The 9,736-nt window shown below is 49.6% G+C and overlaps 1 long non-coding RNA gene across 1 annotated transcript; it reads left to right on the forward strand.

Annotated features, from left to right (window-relative positions):
• The first annotated feature begins 267 nt into the window (after positions 1–267).
• Positions 268–1,029, forward strand: LOC120403230. Its single transcript, XR_005597487.1, has 3 exons — positions 268–422; positions 517–589; positions 979–1,029. It is a non-coding gene; the product is annotated as an uncharacterized LOC120403230 (long non-coding RNA).
• The last annotated feature ends 8,707 nt before the right edge of the window (positions 1,030–9,736 follow it).

The following is a 9,736-nucleotide window of genomic DNA, read 5'->3' on the forward strand; positions in this document are numbered from 1 at the left end:
ATTTCCCCACCTTTTAATCTACTCTCTTCTTCTCTTTTAACAGGTATTCTAAGGGCCCCCCGTGCATCATATGGGCATTCATCGGGGTGCAGATGGCATCAGACCTGCACCTGAATAAATAATAGGGACTGAAATATGCAGACACTAAAGTTCTGCAGCCAAATTCTCAGGAACCTTCCTCTTCCATGTAGGATCAGGATTTTGTTTTGAATTGTTTTATTTTTTTTAAAAAGTGCTAAGCAGATGCTACCCTGTAAGAAGCAAAAACTGAAAGACTGTTACTAAAACCAAGGAACAGCTGCAGAGAGTGGAGACCCAGCAAAGCAGACAAATGAATACTGTGAATAAATAACCTGAAAGCAAATGGGGAAGAAAACCTCCTCTGGGTAATTGTGGCTCTTGGGACCAAAATCAGGTTCCTGGTACGTAGCCTGGCTGAGATCATCCCTTTTCCCTGGATCCCAGACCTGGGATTCAAATGTCATTCTCTGTGTGGTGTCCTTATTTTATTCCTAGGGAAAGGATCCCCAAAGGAGGTGTAAGGATCCGGGACTCTAGTGTCTGCCAGAAGCTTCAGCCACCTTCACAGGTAGAAGTCACTGGCTTTCCTACAATGCCACTAGTGCTCTTCCTGCTCTCCAGATCTGCTCCCTCCAGCAGGACAGAGACACCCCTTAACTCCCTGAGTCCTGATTTCCTGCCATTCAAGGGGCTGAGGATTTGCATTGCCCCCACCCCAACCATCTGATACTTTTCCTATGGGAATCTCCCTAGAGCAGGGGAGAAATCTGTTCTTCCATTAGAACCAGTCTGCTCAGTAAATCCACCCACACTGACCTCTTCTCAGCTGCTTTGTTTATCCGAGATTAGTGGTATCTTTGGAAAACCCTTAGCGTGTCGGGGTGTGAGGTGGAGCAGGGGATGCAGGAGCTCCAGCAGATTCCCCTGAAGGACACCACCCTGTCTTTCTCTGGTCAGGTTAGAGCTCGCCCTCCATTGCGGAGGTGAAGACCAGATGGGAGCTGCTGGATTGACCTTGATGTGCCATGTCCTTGTGTGGATGAAGGACCTACATCTCAGGGGTGGCCAGCAGCAGATGTAACACACGTGTCCAGGAATGGGCTAAATAACCTACCTTGAGAGGTAAGTAAAATCGTGGCCACATGTAGACATCACAGGAATTGACCCAGGGTCCTTCAGCACAAGCCCCTCTCTCTCACTGTCAACAAATCCAGCTCCACCCACTAGACCACACCCCATTCCAGAGCCCCAGAACCCAGGAGCCCTGATTCTCAGACTCAGGCCTCACATCACAAGGCCAAACCTCCTCCCGTTATGGGCGCTGCAGAAGGGACCATTGGCAAAATCCCCCTCTACATTCCCCCTGTCAGAGACTGCAGCCATGTGTGACAAGTGAATGAGCTGAGATCTCCCCTGTGGGAATCCAAGGGGCTGCACATTTGGGGTTTCACAGGGACGGCCTCTGGCAGCCATTGACAGAGTGTTCCTGGGAGGAGATTTTCCATCTCTCACAAACGGTTTCTGTTCCCTCAGATCTCAGCCACTCAGCAGAACGCGGGAGAGCCGAGTGCTGATGGGCTAGAGGGGTCCCAGGAGTCGCTGTGCAGCAAGGGCAGGGTCTGCAGTCACCGTGGGCCACACCCTGCGCTCCAGACAACCCAGGCTGGTTCCCTGGATTGCAAAGGGGACTCTGGCTTGGGGAATCGGTGCTGGTGCCTGTGTCCACAACTGGGATGTTTTCCTGAGGCTACTCGATAGTCCAAGAATCGCCATGAAAGCAAGAGGAGAATGGACATTAGAGAGCGAGGCTGGGACCTCTGCGGGGCTGCTGCAGTCAAACATCCACAGCCAGAAGAGAGACGATGGGAAACGCGCTTCGCTGGCTGGCCACAGCTGCAGCAGCTGTCTCAAAAAGCTCTGCTCATGCTCCAGCCAACAGAGGCAGGACGAAGAGCCACACAGGGAGAGCCTGGGTTGCAATTAGCAAGTCACGGTTTTTTCAGTGGATTATGCTGCCCTGACCGTCTATTTCCTGCAATGTGCACATCCAGCCTCCCTGGCTGACCTCAATGGGAGTTAGGTTCTCCGTGCCCACAGGACAGGGCTGGCCTTACCAGGAGGCGAACTGAGGCGGCTGCCACAGGTGCCAAACTGTGGCAGGGCACCACTAGGACCCAGAGAATAGAAAATTGTCTGGTGCTGGTGCATATGTTTTCTCTCTGCTGTAGATGCACAGAGCTGGTGGAGTGCTGTGCTGGAGGAAGGGGGCACAAGAGACATAACAGGCAGGCAGGAGAAACGGGGAGAGGGAATAACAGAAAGCAACAGGAGCTGCAGGGAGAGAGAGGAGGAGGAGCCTCTAATGTACCTCTCGAGCACCCCCAGGAGCATGGACTGATTAACACCAGCTTCTCAGGGAGCTTCCTATTTCCTGCTGCTTCCCTGAACCCGCTTGAGGAGAACAGGCAGTCAACTGAAGTAGTAGGAGCCGAGTAGGCCCTTAAGACGCTGATCTCTTCCCTCGCTCAGACCCTGCTACCAGCCTGCTTATTTGTCCCCTGCCGCTCTAGCTGGCACAGAACAGCAGTCATGAGTGAAAGAAGAAAACGCCCCTCTGGGGCAGCATTCAGAAAAAGCAAGAAAGCAAAGGAAGCTTTTCTGTCTAAGCAGGAAGGAGCTCTCCTGAGATACAGAGACACAAATGTTCACGTTGAGCCTTCCGGCCCCAGTGAGGATGTGAGTGGTGAGGAGATGCCTGATCTTCCAGGTAGTCAGAGTGCAGGAGACCTGGCAGCTACTGCAGCATCCATATCTCCATCTCAAATGGATGTAACCATGCACATTCCTGGAGAAAAGTGTAGATCAGAGAAGAGTGTGGTGGAGGCACAAGAAACAGCTGCTGCTGAGTTCAGTTCCTGAAATCTTGATGATCCAGGACTGTGGACCCACTTGAGCAGTAGCCTGAGGGACTTCCTCGTACTGCCTGGGCCACAGCGAGTGAAAAACTTCATGTTCCCCAAAGACAATTAAAATAGAAGTTTCCATCCAACACATTCCTGGTGTGAAATCCCCAATGGCAACAAAGCGGAGAGGCCCTGGCTTACGTACTGTGATAGACCCAGGCCAGTTCGGTACAGCAGAGTAGCAGAAGGCAGATATACTGGCCACTGGATTAACAGTTTTCTGTTCCCTGACTGACCAGAGCAGGGGCTGCTCCAGGCTAATGAGAACACCTGTCTCTAATTAACCTGTAATGAGTCAGGTGAGGCCATTAAGCTAATGTGACCACCTGACTCTAATTAAGGCCCTGCTGATACTATACAAAGGGCTCACTCCAGTCAGGCAGGGGAGAGCCAGGGAGCCAGAGGAGAGGAAGTGCGGCTGAAGGGCTGGTTACTGAAGACACCCTCAAACCATTGTTAAGGGAGCCCTAAGCTAAGGGTGAAGAAGGGAGAAGCAGGAGAGCTGTGGGGAAGTGGCCCAGGGAAATGTAGCAACTCTGGCAGTGAAAGGTCGGCTGCCAACAACTGCTACCATTAGGGTCCCTGGGCTGGAACCCGGAGTAGAGGGCGGGCCCAGGTTCCCCCCAACCCACCACTACAGGTACAGCTCCTGGAAGGGGAAGTCAGGTCCCTGTCAGGACAGGAGGCTGAACAGAGACTGTGGGAGTTCTCTCACCAACCGCCTTGCAGCCTATGATGAAAAGGGCTCAGTAGACTGTAACCCTAACCCTGGAGAGAGAAGGGCTACGTGGAGGGTCACAGTGAGCCACTGAGGCAGCATAAACCACCTAGAAGTGCAGGACCCACGGGAGCAAGGGCAGAGCTCTGCCACAGTACTCAAAACCCCAGAATGCTGCATACTGTTTTTGTTGCAAACTCTTCCAGTCTAATGTTCCAGCCACACTGAGTTCTACAGGAACAAAGGACTGGACAAATCTGGCTAGGAATGTGGCATGCCACGAGAAGGCAGCCAATCAGCAGAGAGCATCCAGAGGTGGAAAGAGCTTGAGATGAGCCTAAGGTTAAAGGCCACCAGAGCTGATGAGCATCAAGGGAAGATTGCATCAGAGTTCTGAAAAGGCTCTTTGCCATTGTGAGGGGGCTTGCTACCCAAAACCTAACACTGCGCGGCACTTCAGATCAGCTGCATGTGGTTTGGACAGTACTTGCTTTTTAGGCAAAACAATGAATGATGCAATCTGAAGCTGGTATTGCGTCATACATGATATGCATTGCATCATGTTATTCCTAGAAGTCATGGATGATGCAATCATAATGAAGCTTACATCACTCTGCTGAACAAATTGCCCTATATCAGCTCTAGAAATCATACAGTGTCGTGCTCTCTTATTTGTCAATGTTTGATTTTGCAAAGGGACACATTTCTGTTTAGCCAAAGTGAGCAGAGATGCCTCGTACTTGTGTGAACAGTACAGATAACTTCTGCTATGTTTGTGGTGAAGTGACTTTTGCATCACAAAAGCGCAGTATAACCACTATGGTTAAGAAAGCCTATCACCTTTATTTTGGCTACAAAATTGGAGATCAGGACAAGAGATGGGCCCCACATATATGCTGCAACACTTGTGCAACAAATCTTCGCCAGTGGTTGAACAGGAAAAGGAAATCTATGCTTTTTGCAGTGCCAGTGATTTGGAGAGAGCCAACAGATCATACCAGCAATTGTTACTTCTGCCTGGTGCCTCCAGTTGGGAAAGGTGTGTCAAAGAAGAAAAAGTGGACTGTGCATTATCCAAACATTCCATGAGCTATACGCCCAGTACCCCACGGAGAAGGACTGCCGGTTCCTGATGCACCAGAATCATTCTCACTTGAGTCAGATGAGGAAGAGGAAGAGGATGAAACTTCTGGTCCTGAACCATCAATGTCACAGGACCCACATTTTCTCCCATCCTCCTCCTCTGAACCACACCTCATAACACAAGGTGAACTGAATGACCTTGTCAGGGATTTGGAACTACCCAAGAGTAAGGCAGAGCTGTTGGGCTCCAGACTACAGCAGTGGAATCTCCTGGCAGGTGATGTTAGGGTTTCCATGTTCCGTGACCGTCAAAAGGATCTTGTCCCATTCTTCTTCATGGAAGGTGATCTTGTAGCCTGCAACAACATCGATGGTGTGATGGCAGCCCTCAACATCGTTCACTATCCAGATGAGTGGAGACTGTTCATTGATTCATCGAAGACGAGTCTTAAAGATGTTTTACTGCATAATGGCAATGTTTTGCCATCAATTCCAGTTGGTCATGCAGTCCATATGAAGGAAACCTATGACAACATGAAACAACTTTTGAGGTGCATAAACTATGACCAACGTCAGTGGCAGCTTTGTGGCGTTTTGAAGGTTGTTGCTCTCTTGCTTGGTCTGCAGACTGGATACACAAAGTACTGCTGTTTTCTCTGCGAATGGGATAGTCGTGCAAGAGATTCCTACTACATCAAGAAAGATTGGCCACTCCGACAGTCATTGGAGCCTGGGAGGAAAAGTGTTCAGTATCCACCACTTGTTGAATCAAGGAAGATTTTGTTACCACCCTTACACATCAAGCTGGGTCTGATGAAGAACTTTGTCAAGGCCATTGACAAAACACAAGCAGCTTTCAAGTACCTCCGTGGACAATTTCCAAGGTTAAGTGAAGCTAAGATAAAGGAAGGTGTCTTTGTTGGTCCTCAGATTCGTGAACTTCTTTGAGATGATGCATTTGACCATGCACTGCGTGGCAAGGAAAAAACGGCATGGAAAGCCTTCCAGTTAATGGCAATAAATTTTCTTGGAAACAAGAAGGCAGACAACTACAGGTTGTTGGTGGAAAACCTCCTCAAGGCATACAAAAGCCTTGGTTGCAACATGTCACTAAAGATACATTTTTTGCACTCTCATCTACATTTTTTTCCACCAAACTGCGGAGCAGTGAGTGACGAGCACGGCGAGAGATTTCACCATGACATTGCAACAATGGAGAAACGCTATCAGGGCAAATGGAGCCCATCAATGCTTGCAGACTATTGCTGGACAGTGACAAGAAATGCTCCATTTAATGAATACAAGAGACAAGCCAAGAAGCGCTGAGTAGACACTGAATAGGACTAAACTATGTACATAATAGTTTTTTGCCTTTTGTTTCATAATAAATTTTAGTTAGATAACCCTTTTGCTGATTTTTAAAGTGTTACATAAACAGGACAGGTGAAATATTATCATGTAAAGCAACCATAAACACATGAAAAGACCTAGGTTTACAATTTATGATTAAAACTCTACTATCTACACAATATACATAGACATAAAATGTAAAAACTTAAAAATCTTAGAAACAGTAGCCAATCAGTTGTTTTAATTGTCATATTTGAATTCAGCACATCAAAATACATAATAAATACCACATTTTATCTCTGAAGCAGACGACTTCTCAAAAATTGTAGACCAGTGTAATTCATAATAAATGACTATTCATCAGAAGAAAGAAAGAACGTCCTAGTTCTTACATCTCCTGCTTTCTTTGTATGTGACAGTCTTCCTTAGATCATAGGGGCTTTGTATCAGGGAGTGTCCTTACTTTCTCTGTCTTGTAAAGTGCACACTAGTGACACTGACCAGATAAATAATGGAGACATCGCACACACACAAAAATAACCAAGTCCTTTGTTATGGAGACTGTTCGCCTCAGTAAAGCAAGCTATAAACATTAGGAAATGCACAGAGGACTAAAAGGCTGCAAAGTGAAGCACTCTCAAGTTAGGAAATACCAGAATACGCATTGCCTGTGCAACGTTAACTCTGCAAGAAATGAGGCAGGGATCCTACAGGCAACAGACTCCTTCAGTACACAGCCCCAGAGCAGAAAACCCTGTGCGCTGAATAAGGAACGGGTCCTGTGGGAAAAAAATACTATGGGATCATGTCATTAACGTCTGCATCATCCTGCAAATGCGCAAGCGGACTGAATTGAGGGTGCCAGGGCAACACTTCTTTGGACATTTGCTAACCTGAGAATGCTTCACTTTGGGGGAAGAGGCTGCAGCTGGAGCCATGCCCCAAACTGAGCGACAGGGCCTTATAAGTAGGCCAGGGAAGGTGGAAGGATCAGTCTCTCTCTGTCTGTAGAGGGAGAAGGGCCTGGCTGCAGGGAGCTAGAGACAGGGTACCTGAGTGGAGCAGGGCTGGGGAAAGGCAGAGGAGCTGGGGAGCTCCAGCCTGGAAAGCCCCAGGCTGCGGCCTAGCAGAAGGCCAACAGGTCCTGGGGGTTGCAGAGGGCGGCCAAGGCAGCAGGTCCAGACCCTCCTTGCTGGTGCTGAGTGGCTGATCCTGCAGCCTGCCCCAGGGCTCAGGGCTAGACGATGACTGGCAGTAGCCATATACTGAGGCAAGGTGGGAATAGTGGGTTGGAGGTTCCCCAAGAAGGGGAGACCCTGAGACTGAGGGGTTACTGCCAGGGGGCAGCACCCCAGCTAAAGGGGCACCGGGTCCAGGGAGGGGCACAGGGGCCAGAGGACAAGCGCATCACTGGCCTGCAGAGGGCGCTCCGGAGCTGGAATGAGCTAATTCCCAGACGTCACCAGCAGGAGGCGCCGCGGGGATGAGTCCGCACCTCTACAAGCTGTTTAAACAACGAAGCTCTAACTCATGCGTTGGTTCAGTCTATATTTTTATTGCCATTGTTAGCTTGGTGAAAATTCCCATTTCACCACTCAGGGCTGTGCTGATCAGAGTATTGAAAGTCATTAAATTAAATTGCATTAAAACAAAACTCATTTCATGCAACTTCAGGGTCAGTGAAAGTTCTCAGCTGTAACCCTGAATGTGCAAGAAGCAGAGAAACAATATCCAAGAAAAAGAGCTGGAATTTTGCATCTTGTTTTCACCTAGGCCTTACTGAGGACAGTAGCAAACACCTGCCCTTTGCGAAGGAACACAGCACCGTACCGCAGCACAAACCCCACTGAGCACAGCAGGGGCTGTCCCGGTTCTCCAGCTCTGGCCCTGTTTCATTACAAACTTCCTGTCTGTGATGATGTTCTGGCAACAAGGGGCAACCAGCTGTCAAAGGGAGCTGTTGCCATGGCAGCCAGGGTGCTTATCATTCTCCCCAAGTATGAAAATGAAGCGGAGGGAGGGAGAGCTGAGTGGTGGGTTAACTCTGATGTCACAAGGCTACTGCTCAGGCAGCACCAGTGGGCAGCAAATGTGTGGTGTGTATGTGTGTTTGGGGGGTGGGGGGGCAGGCTTTCCCAGTGCTCCCGTTTCCCCAAATTTCCTAAAGAAGCCAACAACATAACTACCCAGAATACACAGTAAAAGGCAACAACCCAGATTTTAAAGGTATTCTAGGTGTTGCTCTGCTCAGCCTTGCAGCCCTGAACTGATTTTGGAGCCTAAATCATAATACAGACACATGGGGCCAGATAGTCAAAGGGAGTTGGGCACCTATGGGTGCAGGAAGGTGCCAAGCAGGATTTTGAAAAGCTCCTAGGCACCTATAAAAGCTGGCACTTTCGAACCTAAGTATAATAGAGTCAATGGGAATTAGGCACTTAATCTGCACAGCTACCTTTGAATACCCTGTAAGGAGCACAGCTGCACCATTAAGTGCCTAAATCCCTTTGACGCTCAGGCCTGTGGGGCACGTTTGACAATTTTGAGCCCCGTCCACACACAGTTTGCCCTGGTTTGGTTCAAGGGGTTTAAATCTCTGAGGGCTTGTCTACACTACAGGACTATTTCGAATCTACTTAAGTCGAATTTGTGGATTCGACCTTAATAAGTCGAATTTGTGTATCCATACTAAATACACAAATTTGAACTTCTTAGTCCACATTCACGGGGCCAGCTTCGACTTTGGAAGCGGTGCACTGTGGGAACCTATCCCACAGTTCCCGCACTCCCCGCTGCCCATTTGAATTGTGGGATTTCCCCCCAATGCATGCTGGGGGGAAAAATGTGTCGTCATTGAACCGTCAATCCCGCCCTCCCTGTCTTCCTTGAAAGCGCCGGCGGGAAATCTGTTCGCGCCCTTCTCTGGTCGGTTACAGCGTGGACGCCACAGCACTGCGAGCATGGAGCCCGCTGCGATCATCGCTGCACTTATGGCCGTTGTCAACTCCTCGCACATTATCGTCCACCTCTTCCACAGTCAGATGCTGAGAAACCGGGCGAGGAGGCTCCGGCAGCACGGTGAGGAGAGTGGCGCAGACCTCTCACAAAGCAGGGTACGCCGGGCAGTGGAGATCATGGTGGCAATGGGTCAAGTTCATGGTGTGGACCGGCGATTCTGGGACCGGGAAACAAGCACAGACTGGTGGGACCGCATAGTGCTGCAGGTCTGGGATGACACAGAGTGGCTGCGAAACTTCAGGATGCGTAAGGGCACTTTCCTTGAACTGTGTGACTTGCTGTCCCCTGCCCTGAAGCGCCAGGACACAAGGATGCGAGCAGCCCTGACTGTGCAGAAGCGAGTGGCCATAGCCCTCTGGAAACTTGCCACGCCAGACAGCTACCGGTCAGTAGCGAACCACTTTGGCGTGGGCAAATCTACCGTGGGGATTGCTGTCATTGAAGTAGCCCACGCAATCGTTGAGCAACTGCTCTCAAAGGTAGTGACTGTCGGAAATGTCCAGGCTATCATAGATGGCCGCGCGATGGGATTCCCAAACTGCGGTGGGGCTATAGATGGGACTCACATCCCTATCCTGGCACC

Source organism: Mauremys reevesii, linkage group 4 (assembly GCF_016161935.1).
Source record: "Mauremys reevesii isolate NIE-2019 linkage group 4, ASM1616193v1, whole genome shotgun sequence".
Classification (NCBI taxonomy): Eukaryota; Metazoa; Chordata; order Testudines; family Geoemydidae; genus Mauremys; species Mauremys reevesii.